This window comes from Aethalodelphis obliquidens, unplaced genomic scaffold (assembly GCF_003676395.1).
Source record: "Aethalodelphis obliquidens isolate GAN/ISIS:26980383/991018 unplaced genomic scaffold, ASM367639v1 scaffold6, whole genome shotgun sequence".
Classification (NCBI taxonomy): domain Eukaryota; kingdom Metazoa; phylum Chordata; class Mammalia; order Artiodactyla; family Delphinidae; genus Aethalodelphis; species Aethalodelphis obliquidens.
In genome coordinates this window covers 59,167,939-59,185,724 of record NW_020837950.1, presented here as the reverse complement: position 1 = coordinate 59,185,724, position 17,786 = coordinate 59,167,939, and positions in this window count along the sequence as shown.

The following is a 17,786-nucleotide window of genomic DNA, read 5'->3' as shown; positions in this document are numbered from 1 at the left end:
ACTTATTTTTTCAAGCTCAGTGTCTAGCAAGGAAATTATAACATAAGTGGGGACACTTGTTAGCTCAGAGAAAACTGATAAAAAATTCTGTTGAAGGAAGGAAAGATTTTTCCTTACTTTGGGGACAATGGAAAACTACATCAGTTTGGGGTAAGGTCTCAGCTAATCTGTGCAAATAGAGCAAGTGCTATTTTACATCTACAGTTGGAGGGTCTTTCAGCTTGAAAGGGGGAAGCAACACTGACTCAACCTCTTTACAGTGGTGAAGTTGAAAGTAAAATAGCCTCAAGTTAGACATGCCTGGTATAAAATGTATTGCTAAAGCTATTGGAAAATCATAACCCACACAGACATCTGGTAAAAACACTGCAAGGATTTCTCCTGAAATGTACACCACAATGATCCTCGGCCACACTGATACACTATAAACCCTTCTCTCATGTGCTGAGAAATTTAGATCAATAGTAAAAGTAATGTTTTCTAATACCGTTTAACTACTTGGACCAGGTGATGCAGTAACGAGTGGGTATAACTGCTGTATGAACAGGGGTACTAGTCCAACAAGCACTGATGAAAAGTCACGTGTTTACTGAAACGCTCAAGAACTGAGTGTCTTGACACACGGGAGAGTTTGGTCAGGAAAGTGTACGGTTCTATTCAAACTGCGACCCAGTGCTATGAGTGACTGCGGGGTTCCAAAATTTCTGGGAAGTAAGTTTCTTTCCCTTCAATTTCTGAAACATTTTAAAAAGTAGTGTGGAACTTTCGCTTTCTTCAAATAAAATACCTAAATTCTTGGATTTGAAATGGGCCTCAATCACAACATTTGAACACTACCGATGTAGAAAGAAAAGGGAGAAGGTCACGTGGGCGGTAGGCAATGCCAGGGGCACGACCTCAGACTTTGTACTAGTGATTCGCGGAGGATTTTCCTAAGAAAGCTTAACATTTGTAACACGGAGCAAAGATCCTGTGTGGCTCTATGTCATGGAACTTCTCTCTTGAAAGATGCATAACAGCTTTTCAATTTTGTCTATTTTATTGAAGCTTCCCACAGACATAGGTTTACACATCAAGAAGATGGTGGCAGAGGCTGGAGCGCAGCACAGTGGAAAGATTTTCTGAGTGTTCTGGGCTGCAGCCAGAGCCAAGAGAAATTTGACAGCCCATAAAGTAACCTGGGCAGCTGTGTTTGGACCTTTCTGGCAGAGGGGTTTCCTCAGTCATATTTCTAATTATAAAATGAAAGTTTTGTCCCCTGTTAAAGGAATGTCCTAAGTTGGCGAACAGGTGTGGAAAACAGATTTTGGAATGGGGCAAGGAACGGGGAGGAGTCCGGGGCTTCTGAAATCATACCACTTAGCAGCTGTTGGCTCCACCTAAATAGAAACCCAGCCCTTTGTGGACACTAAAAACATACTTAGGATTGACTGAGGCACGAACTAATTTTCAGTGTTCGAAAGAAAACACTCTAGAAAAGTAAGAATATTGTCAAAATGTAAGGGTTTTTATAGTAACCGAGAACACTGGTTACCACTATGATATTCTGAACAAACTCTTACAACTCCCCGTCAAAGAGAAGTGTAGCTCACACACATGCATAAGCATGTGGACCAGGTGTCCGGGCTCTGAGGTCAGCAACGACCTTCTGGAAAATGGGAAGTCCAGTTAATATTTTGTTTAGCTCCTCCCCTTGGACCAAGGTGGCTGGAGAACTTGTGTTTCTTTTTTTTTTTCTTTCCATTATATTGCAAATCTGTTAATTCACTTGATATACAGAATCAAAATAGAAATAAAAGAGAAAAAAACCTCTAATATTTACTCTTTTCTTTTACTCTATGATAAATGGGAAGTGGCTTGAGAATGTCCAAGTTTATTACGTCTACTCATCCTTAGTGCTCACTTAGCTCCTCTGTAATATAATATCATCCTGATGAATAAATATGTCTAGTTGTCACTAAATCATAGGCAGAAATGGATTTTTAAATGATGGCAACAATTAAAGGATAATTAATCGACTACCACATAATTTTATGATTATAATCTAAAACAAAACTGATGGGAGCATTTTAGTCCCTTGAATTGTCACAAAACTAATTTATTAGCATGCACAGTAAAAAGAAATCCAGAAATTTTATAAAATCATGTCTTTTATCTTACCACAGCTGAATGAGTCAATTCAAAATAGAAATAATTCACCATATGTTTGAACCTTGTACAATATTAGCTTTGGTTAGATGTCAAGAGTTGTTTCTTAATATATAATGTGACGTACACTCCCAGGGAAGAGCTAGAGTGAATTCTATTGCATTCCCTTTGAAAATTAAACAGCAAATGCCTCCTCCTTACAAACCAAACTCATTTATTTATTATAGCTGGTGGTTGCTGGTTTTTTTCTCCACCCCCAATACCCCTGGCCCGTTATTCTTTAACCTGTGTTATTGTCTCTTTCTTGGTAGAACAAATCGAAAACTTTAACACAAGCACTGCTTGTCGATGGTGCCCACTATCATGGCCAGAGCAGTCAGTCCCACACAGCTTGAGACCCATTAAATATTGAAGAGGCATTGCTGTGGGCAGTGAAGACAATACATATTGATTGCCTCATTTCATCTCGGATGGAAGGAAGTTGACTCTCTCATATGACTCACAAAAAGAATAGGATGTATTCCTTTGGATATGGGAAAACAGATTAAAAGATAAGGTACCCAATATACATGTATCATCATGAAACCCATCTCACTGATATTGATTCCTGTGCTGAGAAAGTGGTTCCTAGCAGCAGCTCTCCGCAATGTTTCAAATATCACCCACACCATCTCTGGCAGCTGTGTTGATAACACATGTTCAAGGCAAGCAAACAAAAACTTTGACATCCACGGAGGAGTTGTAAATAGTACACCATTAATGCTCTAACATCTGCCTGGTAAACAAGAACACTCTTTACCATTCACCTTAAAATGTTGCAGTGAAGAGTGGGAGACCTCTGTGTTTACATACAGAGAGATTGGGCTTGGGAACTATTTATTATTCTGCTGGGTAACTAAGCAGCTGTTGTGATTAGTTCTTGACCTTTGGGAGAGGTCTTAACCTGGGACATTTGAGGCAGTTGCTCTGAATTATTGAATCTGCTTCTCTGCCACTGAGTGTCCCCCTGAGAGACAGAAACAATCTCCACCACAGAAGAGGAGAGAGAAGTTCTGCTGACTAGAAACGAGCAAAACATCATAATTGGATTGCAGGCTAGGATGTTATAACCATACCATTGGCAGCTTGACCAACTGGTCCACATAATTTCTTACTCATATTCAAAGTCATCTTTCTCTTATCCAGGTTAAGACAGGTAACCATTCAGAGTATGTGGTTTATCCTCAAGCCTATTTAATTTCACTACACAAGAGAAAATTAAAATATTATTTATAGGTCAACTCAGCATTTTCTTATACACACTCACAAACTGTAAGCATGTAAATTCATGGCAAATATGGTGAGGAAAATATTATGTTTCAATATAACTCCTAACAGGAAATTTCCAAACATCTATTGAGAATATAGTTGAATTTCCATCTTTTCACATGAGGTTTTTTCTCTTTCTTTTAATGCATTATCTTAGAATGAACAGAAGAGTGAATGATTCAGAAGTGCATGTCCTGTAGCCAGAACAACACAACACTAACATTTTCTAGCTCTGATACCTCACACAGAGACTTAGTTCTCTCGTCAAGACTTGCCTTCTTTGTAAAATGGGATGAATACATGCACTTGCTTTCTAGACTGCCAGGAGGATTAAATGGGTTAATAAATGTGAAGCATTTAGCTCAGTGCCCAGAACACAGCACAGCACTCAATGCCCATTAGCTGCACTGGCTTCCCTCATTTTGAATTAAATTATCATCTATATGTTCTTTTTAAAGAAAAGATATCAGTGTTTACTTCATTAACTACTGCATTTAAACAGACAAGAAAATTGAATTTAAAACTCTTGACTGGGACTTCCCTGGCGGTCCAGTGGTAAAGACTCTGTGCTTCACTGCAGGGGGCACTGGTTCGATCCCTGGTTGGGGAACTAAGATCCTCATGCCGTGTGGCATGGCCAAAAAAATTAAAAATTTTAAAAGAAAGGAAACCAACTCTTGACTAAGGATCATTTTAACACAAAGGTTAACTTAATACTGAAATGAAAGTACATCATATCTTTCAGCTCATCAACCTAAATGAAACCAAATGATAAATCACAGGTGTTGCTATCAGATGATATTTTTAAAATGATAAAAGAAAATCCTCAGTTATTACAGCAACATTTTATAAGCGTTAGGGAAACTCTACTAAGATTAAGTAGAATTGAAAAGTCAAAGAAAGCAATTGCCAACTTTTGGATGTTTAAATATTGCTTTACATATGAATATACGTATATATGCATTCATATAATACCCAACCTTACTTCCCCCCAGTTTAAAATAGCTATTCAATAATGATTTCTTTTTCTTCAGTTTTTCTGCATGAATAAACACTAGTAAGATTCAGAAAGTACTTTTCAAATTAATTCTGCATGATAACACATTGTGCTTAAAAGAGAAGCACCAGGGAGTTAATTATGTGACTCCAAAATCAGTGGAGTAAAAAAGGCAAGAAGTTAACGCATACAATTGATTATATAGGGTAGTGTGTCTCAGTTCCTGGAGTTAGATTAAATATGGAATTCAAAAAGAAAAATTATAAATGATTTTTGCTCCTTAGTCATTTATTATTGGATTTTTGGTCTCATTCTATCAGCAAAATGTTTTAGGACACCAGAACAATGATGATTTATGGATAATTTTCTCCTTTCACTTTATCTCCAGAAACATTAGAGATCAATGTGTGCCTTTCCTGACACAAAGTTTATTTTATCATTATACCTTCCAAATATTGTGAGAAGTAGTTGCCTAAAAGTGCATTACTATTCTAAAACAGTATTCATGTTTATTTTAGAATATCTTATGCTATTTTGAATGATTTTATTTTGACCTCTTATTAACTTTCAAAACCAAGCAAAGCAGATTATAACCATTTTACTCCACAAAGTTCACAATAAGAAAAAACACAATTTAGGGTTTATTTATTCATAGATTTGTTGATTTAATCCTAAAGTGGAAGGATCCTGAAGTTCATCTCATCCAACCACCTCGTTTTGCTGAGAAAGTTTCTGCTTCATTCTAAATGTATCCCTTGACTTTAAAAGATGACCCAGAAGCATGCCAATTGCTCTGTTCTAGCCCACTATGACTCCATTCTGGTACTTCCCCACAAGGTAAATTGAATTTGGAAATAATCCTCAGTTATCTCATGCCAGAAGGCTAAAACGCCATGGCCTGCACAGTCTGTTCATCTGTACCCTCATTAGGCTGGGCGCATCTTTGGGTCTAGTCCTTTCTCTCCAGACCTCTTGGATTCCAGGTCCCTTAGCTGTAGGGCTGGCTGCTTCCCACTAGCCTAATTTCTCAAGACATTCCTTCTAATCCTGACTATTTCTAGTGGGTTCCCAAAGATAAGTCTTGGTTGTCCAGCAAAGTAGCACTGTTTTCCAAACAATTGTCAGCCTATATCCTCCTATTTTGATTATATTCAGTAATTATATTGGACTTTGCCACACTCCCGGGACTCAGCATGAACTTTTCTGACAGGAAGTAGAGTAAAAGTTCAAGATGCTTCTACCCCAGCATTTTCTTGGACTGTACTCCTGTTTCTCCTGGGCTTAACTCATCTCCTTTCAATAATGCTATTTTGCCAGAGAAAGATTACAATTCATGCCACTGATGTCACAATCCACTGCCCTGATAGAACTTAGATCAGGAAAAATAAATTAACTCACACAGTTTATTTGGTAATTATGAATATGAGTGATAATTGTAGGTTACATATCAATTTGATCTATTTTAATAGTAATAAAGATGTTGACTAAAGGGGACGTTAAGGTATAAATTACATATCCAGATAATCTGCAGCGATGTTATATTCACCATTGAATTATTTTAGCTTAATTTTTATTTGGAGATAATTGTAGATTCCGTATGCAGTTGTAGAAAAATAATGCAGTGAAATCCCATGTACCCTTTACCCTTGCCCCCAGTGGTAACATCTTACGAGACTCTAGTACAATTTCACAACCAGTATATTCACATAGACACAGTTAAGATGCAAAACATTTCCGTTTAATTCTTTTAGAGCCACACTGAAGCCCTTCTGTCACCCTCCTCACGTCCCCTCCAGTCCTTAATCCCGGCAACCACTTAATCTGTTTTCCATTTAAATTTTTTATTTCAAGAATGGTATATAAGTGGAATTATACAGTAAGTAACATTCTCGGATTGGATTTTTTTCACTCAGCATAAATCTCTGGAGGTTTATCCAAGTTGTTGCATGTATCAATAGTTATTTTTTAAATTATTATTGCTGAATGATGTTCCATGATATGTATGTTCTATGCTATGCTCAACTAATCATCTGAAATGGAACATCTGAGCTATTTCCAGTTTCTAGCTGTTATGAATAAAGCTGCTATGAACATTCCTGTACAGGATTTTGTGTGAACATAAGTTTTTATTTCTCTGGAATGAAGGCCCAGAAGGAGAATTCCCGGGTGGTATGTTTAGGTTTTTTTGTTTTTTTTTTTTGAAGAAAATGCCAGTTTTCCAATGCAGCTGTACCATTTGACATTCCCACCATCAAACTGAGTGATTCAGTTTTTCTGTATCCTCACCAGCATTTTGCATTATGATTATTTTTTTATTTTAGCAATTATGATATGCATGTAGTGATAGCCTATTGTGGTTTTAATTTTCCTTTCTCTAATGTTGAATGATATTGAACGTCTTTTTATGTGCTTATTTTCAATTTATATATACTCTTTGATGAAATATCTGCTTTAAAATATCTGTCAGATAATTCTAACATCTTTGTCATTTTGATGATAGCATCAATTGGTTTTTCATTTAAGTTGAGATTTTTCAGGTACTTGGTACAATGAATGGTTTTCTATTGAAACCTGGACACTTTGTGTATAACTAGACTCCAGGTCTACTTTCATCCTCCTCTGGCTTCCTCTGACACTGCTCCAGTAGGCCTGGGGGAAGGTGAAGCCTCCTTGCTGCCAGGTGGTGGTAGAGGTCTAGGTTCCCCATCAACCTACACTGACACTCGATGGGGAGAAAGACTCATTACCCCTGGACAGGGATGGGAGTCCCAGATCCCCAGTAGACCTCCCGTGATGCTACCCTGGCTGAGAGGCAGGTGGGCCTCTTTCCTGCGCCCCACCTGATCTTCTCTGACACAATAGTAGGAAGTAGCCTCCACCACTGGGCACTGGTGAAGGTCCTGACTTTTCCCTAGGCAGCCTCTGAAACCACGCCAACAAGGAGACCAACAAAGGCTTTCCTACTTCAGGATGGGGATGAAAGTCCAGGCTTGCCACGTGGTTTCCAAAGACACTGTGCTGCTGGAGGGTCTCCTGATCTGGTTCCCGACTTGGTCTTCATTGACACCTGGAGGGAAAAGGTTGGGAGTGCTGGGGCCTCTGGCAAGGCTAGACCCGCCACTGAACGCTCGCTGATTTGGCTAGTGGTGAGACCTCTAATTTTTCCATGGTGTTTGGCTGGAGTAGAGGAATTATCACCTAAAAGTTTCCCTCTTGCTAGACTTTCCCTTTCCTGGTCCTTTACGTAAAGAAAACAGGTACGACTGGGGAGGTTACTGGCTTCTGGAATATGTAAGGCAGAAAGAAAATCCAGGGAACTCAGCCCCGTGTTATTCCTTAAGTCCCTGTGTTCCTATAGCCAGTCCAGTCTGCATCTGTGGTTCCACTTTTCATTCTTCTTATATTTGTTTTACATACATGTAAATATAATTGTATATACTATATAAATATACACATTTATATTATACATTTACATGTATATAAAATAAACCTAAGAAGAATTATATACAACATATAGTTATATGTAATTTCCATATTTGAATTATTTATATATTTAAATATTTGGATTTTTAAATTAATTTATATACGTAAATTATATACGTGTGTGTATACACACACACACACACACACACACACACACATATAAAATTTTTTCCAGGGCTTCTAGTTGTATTTGGTGGGAGGAATAGGGAAAAGTACATTTACTCTATGTCCCCAGAAGCAGGAGTTTCCCATGGGATTTCAAGGTTTTTTTTCCTTGGATCTTTCTTCTGGAGATGACAAGGGGTTTCAGTAATAAATAATAATGGTTAATTTATTTTTGAGCAAATTATATTCAATGTAAGATTTTTTAAGTATTTATAAAAATATTTCAAAGTAGAAAAATAGATGATGAGTAAATTAACAAAATACATTTTATAATAATAAATTATTGCATTATACAAATGGATTTACCAATAAAGATAATTCCAAACTCCTGAGATAAGGAAAATAAGGGTACAATTCCTCTGCAACTTGCTGATGGCTTCCAAAGTTCATCTTTTTGATGAAACTTGTCCCAAAAGTAATCTGTCACCATTGTCTTCCTCAGTATAACCATTGAGCATTAACTATGCTTTAAATTGTGATGCCTCAAATGTCTTCTGGGCTCAAGTAGGAATTGTGTAAAGTAGTGAGACAGAAGGGAATCAAAATTATGATGAAGTACGGAATCCACCACCCTGGAGCCCAGAAGCATTTAAAATCAAATAAAACAACATTATGTTGGACCAAGATTGCCACTTATGATCTCTGCTCTTTTTATACTTCATAAAAAAGTAGCATTGATCACAGACTGAATATTTTGAATTCAAAGTGATTTCCATGTTCTACTTTGTATGTCTCTCAGGACCAAGAATCACATTAAAAACAAAAATCTTATTACAGAGAGGAAAACCAAGCCTGCCACTAAGTAATGCGAAGAAATAATATGACTTATGACTACGAGTAAGCTTTATACAGAAACTTTGTTAAAATGTGTGTGTTTCTTTAGTTTGGATTCATAAATAAGATGGAAATCAGCTCTTTTGCTTCTTGAGAGAAAAAAGAACTTGTGGGAAATATTGTATTGTTTTTATTGTTATTATTACTTGGTGATTAAGTTATAGAAATAGACTTATTTAAAATGATAACTCTCAAATTTTTCATGGAGTAAGCCTCAATAGTAACTATGAAAAAGTATATTATATGTAAATTTGATCTATTTTTAATAATAACATAATAAACAAAGTGATAGTTAAGGAGCAAGTTACACAACTATATCTTATTCACCATTGGATTTTAAATTTATTTTCCCCTGGATCTTTCTTGGAGATGACATTCTAACTGACCTAATAAGTAATACTGGTTCCATTTATGTTTGAGCAGGATCTACACAGAAGCTAAATTACCATCAACCATATGACGATTTACTTGGTTAGATTTCCAACTCACTCTAGACCCTTCTGCCCAGAGCTTATATGTTTTCCTAGTGCATAGTGAGCAAGGTCACTGGTATACAGGAAATTACTCTGAAGCAATAACAGCCTCCAAGTATACTACCAGGTAAGCTATCCCAGAGGCCAAACAACCAAAATGCTTATAGACCCAATTAAAATGCTCAAATCCCACAGTGTATTAAATTAATTTACTCACACAGCAAGAAACGAGGAGGAAAATGGGGTAGGGTAACACACTTAGGACAGCAGGTAGGTGGTAAAAATCCACACTACCTTGATCTGGGATTGCACGAAGTTCTATGTCCTGTCTCTCCCTCTAATGCAGTGGGTGTGGTTAAAAGCACCAGAGCTGAGGTTTAAGCAAGGGGCCCACAGACACTAAGTTCCCCAGGCCAGTGATACACACTCAGTCTGTCAGAGACATGCAGGGGCAAGTGCACAGGATACAGTGGGAACTTGTGACCAGCCTGTTGAACAACCTTGGGTTTTATTTACACTTCTTGGTGGAGCACTTGTGGAGTCACAATAGAACATATTGGGTGTGATCAATGGTGGCTGATGTAGGGTGAGACAGCTGTGAGCCCGGAAGTGGCGGGACCGGCACTTGGTCTTCCCATCTCTTTCCGTCTATCGTCCACATTTTTGTTTGTTCTGTCACATTCCTTATTGACTCTATTTTTGGTATATTTCACATATTATTGATTTATTTTTTACACTTTACACAGCAATTACCTTCTTAATTTATAAGTTACTAGCTTTTTTACTATGTATGCATATCATTTATTATACTTTTTGCCTATTACTCATAAGCCACTGTTTTAAATACTATCCACACTTTGTATTTCTTGTGTCTCCCACACCTTGTTTGTTTTTCTTGTCTTTATAGAAGAATTGAACATCCTCAAACAATACAACAAACTCAGTTCATAGTAGTGACCTTTCTCCAGCCACATCAGGCCCTACCACAGACACCCATCCAAAGGGTCACATTTCAAGGAAAACAGATGTCAATCTAAGAATGAGAACTCAGAGACATTAACATGTACATCACATAAAATGTGCTCAGACGTAGATATATTCCTGATGAGTACCTTAATTTTTGTAGTAAAATATTAACATAATGGATATTTTGGAAGCATTTTATAAAAGGTATGTCCAAAACATAGACAAAAAGATTAAACTTAAATCCAGTCTTGAAGAAATAATACCTTAGTCTTTTTGAAGTATTCAAAACTATCAAACTATGCTCAGTTTCAAAAAAAACAAGAAACCTAGGTTGGCAAGCAAACATACTATATTTAAAAGAAGATACCTAGAAATAAAAGTCTGCAGTCAATAAGAGGTATTGGGATAAAAATCTGGACTTTGATGCTGTTTGACCTCAAATCTCATAACAGAATTTTTAAATAACCATTTTCCTTTTATCTTGACCATTTAAATATGACTGCAAGTGTTGAGCTAATAATAGGTAGCCTAACTAACTGTATTTCAACTTGGGATATGGACTATGTATACAACATTTTTAATATTTAGCTGAACAACCATTAGTTTATTTTATTTATTTATTTATTATTACTATTATTATTATTTTTTTTTTTTGCGGTACGCGAGCCTCTCACTGTTGTGGCCTCTCCCGTTGTGGAGCACAGCCTCCGGACGCGCAGGCTCAGCGGCCACGGCTCACAGGCCCAGCCGCTCCGCGGCATGTGGGATCTTCCCGGACCGGGGCACGAACTTGTGTCCCCTGCGTCGGCAGGCGGACTCTCAACCACTGCGCCACCAGGGAAGCCCCATAATTTTATTTTTAAAATGAAGTACCATTGTTCTTCTCAACAATTACTATGATTTGCATAATTAAGAGAAATTACTGATAGAAAATGTTAACATAGCATTTCTTTTCTATCCAGGACTCTTGTTCTTCTGTATAAAATATGGGGCTAGAAAGTGTATTAGCTAGTTATCACAACAGAAACTGTCATCCAAATTGTCCATTATGTAAATTGGAATTGAAAAATTAGTCACTGTCTACTGAGAAGAGAATAGCAAGCAAGAAGCTTAAATAGGAAAATAGTGGGAAGAGCATTTTAGCAGCAAAATAACTTCCTGAGTAATATTAAACATTGGGAAAAAAATCTCAAAGATAGACTTTATTTCTATTCTAGCAGATTCTTATCAAGATTTGACAGAGTGCAGCCATACTTCAAAATTCTGTAAGGAAATACACCATTCTCCACTAAAGACTTCTCAGAAAAAATTTTTTAAAAAAATTGAGCCAACAAGTAAATGGCTATGTGCTTGGTGAACAGTGGACAAAGGAATACGTTCCAAAGAAACACGACATCATGAGATATGATGTGCTGTACAGTCATTCCTTCCTGAGTCCTGACCTCAACTCTGCCACGTAAGAGGTGCCAAATGGAGAACTTACTTAAACTTTTTGAGCTCTGAGCTGTAGGCTTCTCATCTTGATAATACATACACAGTTTTTTTCTTTTCCATTATGGTTTATTACAGAATATTGAATATAGTCTCCTGTGCTATACAATAGGACTTTGTTGTTTATTTTATATATAGTAGTTTGTATCTGCTAATTCCAAACTCCTAATTTATCCCTCCCCCACCCCCTTTCCCCTTTGGTAACCATAAGTTTGTTTTCTATATCTGTGAGTCTATTTCTCTTTCATAAATAAGTGCATTTGTGTCGTACTTTAGATTCCACATATAAGTGATATCATATGGTATTTGTCTTTCTCTGTCTGGCTTACTTCATTTAGTATGATAATCTCTAGGTCCATCTATGTTGCTGCAGGTGGCATTATTTCACTCTTTTTTATGGCTGAGTAATATTCCATTGTATATATGTTACCACGTCTTCTTTGCCCATTCATCTGTTGATAGACATTTAGGTTGTGTCCATGTCTTGGCTACTGTAAATAGTGCTTCTATAAACATTGAGATGCATGTATCTTTCCGAATTAGAGTTTTCTCCAGATATATACCCAGGAGTGGAATTTCAGGATCATATGGCAACTGTATTTTTAGTTTTTTAAGGAACCTCCATACTGTTTTCCACAGTGGTTGTACCAACTTACATTCCCACCAACAGTGTAGGAGGGTTCCCTTTTCTCCACACTCTCTCCAGCATTTGTTATTTGTAGACTTTTCAATGATGGCCATTCTGACCTGTGTGAGGTAATACCTCATTGTAGTTTTGATTTGCATTTCTCTAATAATTAGTGATATTGAGCATATTTTCATGTACCTGTTGACCAGCTGTATATCTTCTTAGAGAAAAGTCTGTTAGGTCTTCTGCCCATTTTTTGATTGGGTTGTTTGTTTTTTGTTATTGAGTTGTATGAGCTACTTGTCTATATTGGGAATTAAGCCCTTGTTGACCACATCATTTGCAAATATTTTCTCCCATTCCATAGGTTGTCTTTTCATTTTGTTTATAGTTTCCTTTGCTGTGCAAAAGCTTGTAAGTTTGATTAGGTCCCAGTTGTTTATTTTTGTTTTTATTTCTATTGTCTTGGGAGACTGACCTAAGAAAACATTGGTACAATGTATAATACATATATACTTTAATGCCCACCTCAAAATTTTGATAGAGACCTAATTTAGGTAATATGCAAAGGACTTCATTTTGGTCCTTAACATATACATTTTACTAGCTAAGTAAAAATTTGTAATTAAAGGTATAAAAGGGGAAAGAGAAAAGCCAGATCTCTGTTTTTCCTGTCCAATGAGGTCCTTAGAATAGAAAAATGACAGAAATATTCATTGTTCCCCAGAAATGCTGTTTCTCATATAATTGGCATGGGGGAAGTCATCAACATACCCTTGTGTAAATCCACAAGATACAGAACTTATATTTTGCTGCTAAAGGAAGAGAACTTTCACTTCAGACTTCTCATATATTCATTTATCTGATTAATATTTATACTGTGCCTATGGTGTGTCAAGCACTCTGCTAAGTTTTGCAGATAAAATAGTGGAGAAAAAAAAGTCCCAGTTCCTGGTGATATGGATCTTTCAGCCAAATTGGGAATCTACATCTAGTGGGGCTTCAGAACTTTCATTTGTGAACTATCAAGATGACATTGAATCCAACGGGGCTTTTGGAGTAAAATAAATATAGACACAAAGGGACCCAGAAACACGTGTTACTGAAGAGAAATGCAGTCCTCCTTAGCCTCTCTTTTGGCGCAAGGGAGACCAGGCTTCATCTTGTCACCCCTTCCATCTGGGTCTAGGAAAGTTAGGGAAGCAAGGTCTTCCTGAATGCTGAACTATCTCGCTGTAAGCCACGTTTTCTATATTTTCCTGAATGGTAAGAATACTTCAAAATAAATAAAAAATGAAATATGTCTTCAAAATGAAAAGATGTACAACCTCATTTTACTTGTTATTGAATATAGATTTGCTGGCCTTTGTAATCCATTCTATATCTTCAAAGGGTTTCTGAAATTTACAGGTGAAATTGCATCAAAGTACAAACTACACTTCAGAGTAAAGACAGATTCCAGCAGGAAGTGAGGCTACTTTCAAGGGATGCATTGAAAAAGGCAAATGTAGCTTAAATTCTTTGGTTATTACGAGTCAGAGATATTAACTGGAGAATATCCTTGACTTCAGATGTACCCACTTCAAAAACCACTTATTGCTCTGGCAGTCACTTTGTTCTCTCTCTCTCTCTCTCATCTCTCACACTCACCAGGTCCCAGGCATTTCCAAAGTGAAACCTAAGTCTGAAATAAATGTGTTGATAAAACTCTATTTGTATTAGAAATAGTAGGGAACTATTGACCATTGCCCGTTCAACTATATATATTTTTAATGTTGCACGTTATCATACTTAAATAAATCAAAAGTAGTTAATTTATTATCAATTTGGAAATGGTAAATATACTTTTAAAAGTTTCAGTTGTAAATTAACTATAAATGAATCTAACTTTAAGTGACCTACAAGTGTTCAATTTTCTAGGCCTTATCTGCCAAAAATATCTCTCTAGGGATGGTTAGGAGAATCAAAAGACTCATTTTTAGAAAATGAGAAATAACACTTCCATGATGCTCAGGTGTATAGTATAACAACAAAACACATCCTTTATTTTGAACTCTCGTCCACCCAGCTTGGATCCTAAGTGGTTCCCCTAAGAATCACTTGTGTAATTTTGTCAAGACGTGCACGCCTGTATCCCATTCTCCAGGATTGTCATGCATTAAGGCACGTATATTTTGGGAAAAAATAAAAAGGTCTCTAGGTAATTCTGATTAAACACTCCTGATTAAAAAGTACTGCTGATGAAAACTTAACATAATCCAGAGAATGATTAAATAACATAGGTGAAAATTAAAGGTCTATGAAAGTTTTGTTTGGTAAGGAAGTTTATTTTTGTATAATGTCACTGAACATGTTCAGTGTTGTACATAGATTTATTTATTCCTCACATTAATCTTAAGAAGTAGATACCATTGTAATCTCTATTGTGCAGATGAGGATACTGAAGACTGGGGAGTACACTGGCTTATACAGTAGCACACAGCTAGGAAGTACTAGAGCTGAGGCTCAAATTCAGACATTTATATTCTAGGGGAGCTGCACTTTTAACCACAGTGAGATACAACTTCCCACATTCTTACTAGCATTCCTAAATTTACCAAGTATAAATCATATTTAACTTACCAGAGGAAAGTGACTTAAATAAAATTAAATAATAGTATGCATATAAGAGAAATTCATTAAATATTCATTGCTATAAAAACATGATTAAGTTAGACATAATCCAAATGTTGAATTGAGTTAGACATAATACAAATGTTGAAATAATGAAGTGTCACAAAAATCATAAAGTTTCTTTTAATTTTCATTCATATATAAATCCTCCATTCTTAGATTTTTTTTTTTTTTTTTTTTTTTGGTTCCCGCGCCTCTCTCTTTTTTTGGCTCTCCCCTTTTGGGGAGCACAGGCTCCGGACGCGCAGGCTCAGCGGCCATGGCTCACGCGCCCAGCCGCTCCGCGGCCTGTGGGATCTTCCCGGATCGGGGCACGAACCCATGTACCCCGCATCGGCAGGCGGACTCTCAACCACTGCGCCACCAGCGGAAGCCCCATTAAGTTTTTTTAAAACACAATAAGTACTTCGGATTTGAAAACTCTGAAGTCTGACTTCTTGAAATGCTAGTACATAATAGTTAGCTTTATATGTCAACTTGCCTGGGTGGCAGGACGCCCAGATATTTGGTAAAACATGATTTCTGAATGTGTCCGTGGGGACGTTTCCAGAAGAGATTAGCATTTGAATCAGTTGACAGAGTAAAGCAGATGGCCCTCCTCAAAGTGGGTGAGCATCGTCCAATCCATTGGAGGTCTGGACAGAATGAAAAGGCTGAGGAAGGGAAAATTCTCTCTCTCTCTCATTCTTTCTCTTTCTCTCTCTTTTTCTCTCTGGCTGACTGCTAAGCTGGGACATCAGTCATCTCCTGCCCTTGGACTCAGACTTACACCACAACACTCCTGGCTCTCAGGTCTTCAGGCTCAGGCTGGAAATCATGTAAGTCAATTCCTTATCAGAAATATTTTTAATATATTCTGTTACTTCTCTCTGGAGAAACCTGACTAATATACACTATCATAATTTTTAGGCATAAGCTAAACTTGGCAAAATAGTTCTCTTCTGTAAGAAAGATCCGTTCTCCAGAGATAATAGTATATGACCCACAGGTGTTCTGTTTTCTAGGTGTTATCTCTACTGCCAAAAATTTTCTCTCTGAGGATGGTTAGGAGAATTCAAAGACTCATTTTTAGAGAAGAATAAAAAATAACTCTTCCATGATACTGAGGTATGTAGTACTAAGATGAAACAAACCATTTGTCTTGAACGCTCTTCCAGCTAGTTTGGATCCTAAAGATTTGCTGTTCAAGTTGCTAATATTCCCACTGAAACTTTTAGCCTTCTTTAGCAGAGACAGATTTCTGGTACTAAAATTATTTACAAAAATAAGAAGTTCTATAGAATCTGATTTTCTTTTTTAAAAAAGCTTGCACAAAACATGGAAAAACATAATGTTCAAAATCAATTGCAACTAGAATGCCAAATTAATACACATAAACCCCATTACTCGATGCCAAGTTTAGGAAATTGTCAAGGTTTGAAGTGGTTGACATTGCACAGTATATGAATAAAGCGCTGTATACATGTACATACCCTTAATTTCAATTAACAATAAAATTTAACTAGACTTCCAAGGTTACAGAAAGGCTACAAGGGGCAAGGTTATTGGCTAGCCTGATTGATATATACATTGAGATATTAAAAACATATTTACATGCATAAACAATCACTAAGTATCCTTTGCACATTATATAACCCTTGCTTGCACATTATGATTTGGCTTTGAAGACTCCCAGCTGAAGTTTTAAATTTCTTAAACTTACAATCCAATTAATGCCTTTACCTTCAACAAAGTATTTGGGAATTCAGGCATTCATGTCTTCTGTATCCAGTGTATATGGGATTCTTTTTTAATGCTGTCAAGGAGCTAGACAGGGTGAAATAACTTGGGTTCTTCTCTTTCTCTTAGTATTTTTCTGCCTAATTTAAGATGATGTCCATATTTTAACTGGTGCACAGTAAAGGCTGGACATATTGAAATGCCAAAAGAAAGATGGAGGGAAAAGAAAAAGAGAGATTGGAGAGATGGAGAAACAAACTGTAGACCAAAAAAGAACAGTTTAAGATTGTTCTGAAAATGTACCTTAGAGTGTTGGGTATTCATAAGAAAGAAAGAAATTTGTGAAACTAATGACTCTGTCCTCCTGCTTTGCTGTAAAGGACTTGCGGTAATTCAAAAGTCAAAATGATATTCGGTTAGTAACCATTCCTCTTGCACCAGTGTTTTGAAACTCAACTTTTCCCAACTCAATATAATTCAGGTAATAAATTTTACAATTCAAAGATTTATGCATTCCACCAGTCGGCAATATAAATCCATTCAGCTCTGCAAGACGATGATCTGTGCTAAGAGCACTGGCTTAGGCAATTATATGATACATGTGTAAAGGTGTTTAAAGCATGACATAATTAATTTTTTTATTTCTACAACCCTATTCTCTCATTTTATTTGATTTAGATATTCTCATTAAATCATGAAACATATGCAAATTGTAAGTTATAATAATTAAGTTCCTATGAATAATAGTAAATCTATCAATAATATTAAATAAATCAATACAAGTTTCTTTAGAATCTCATTAATTAAACAGTAAAAAGTTTTTATACTATAACTTATTGGATTTAACTGGGGTAATTTTGTGGAGATTTTTTGCTTTTCTGTTTGTAGGAGATGTGTGACC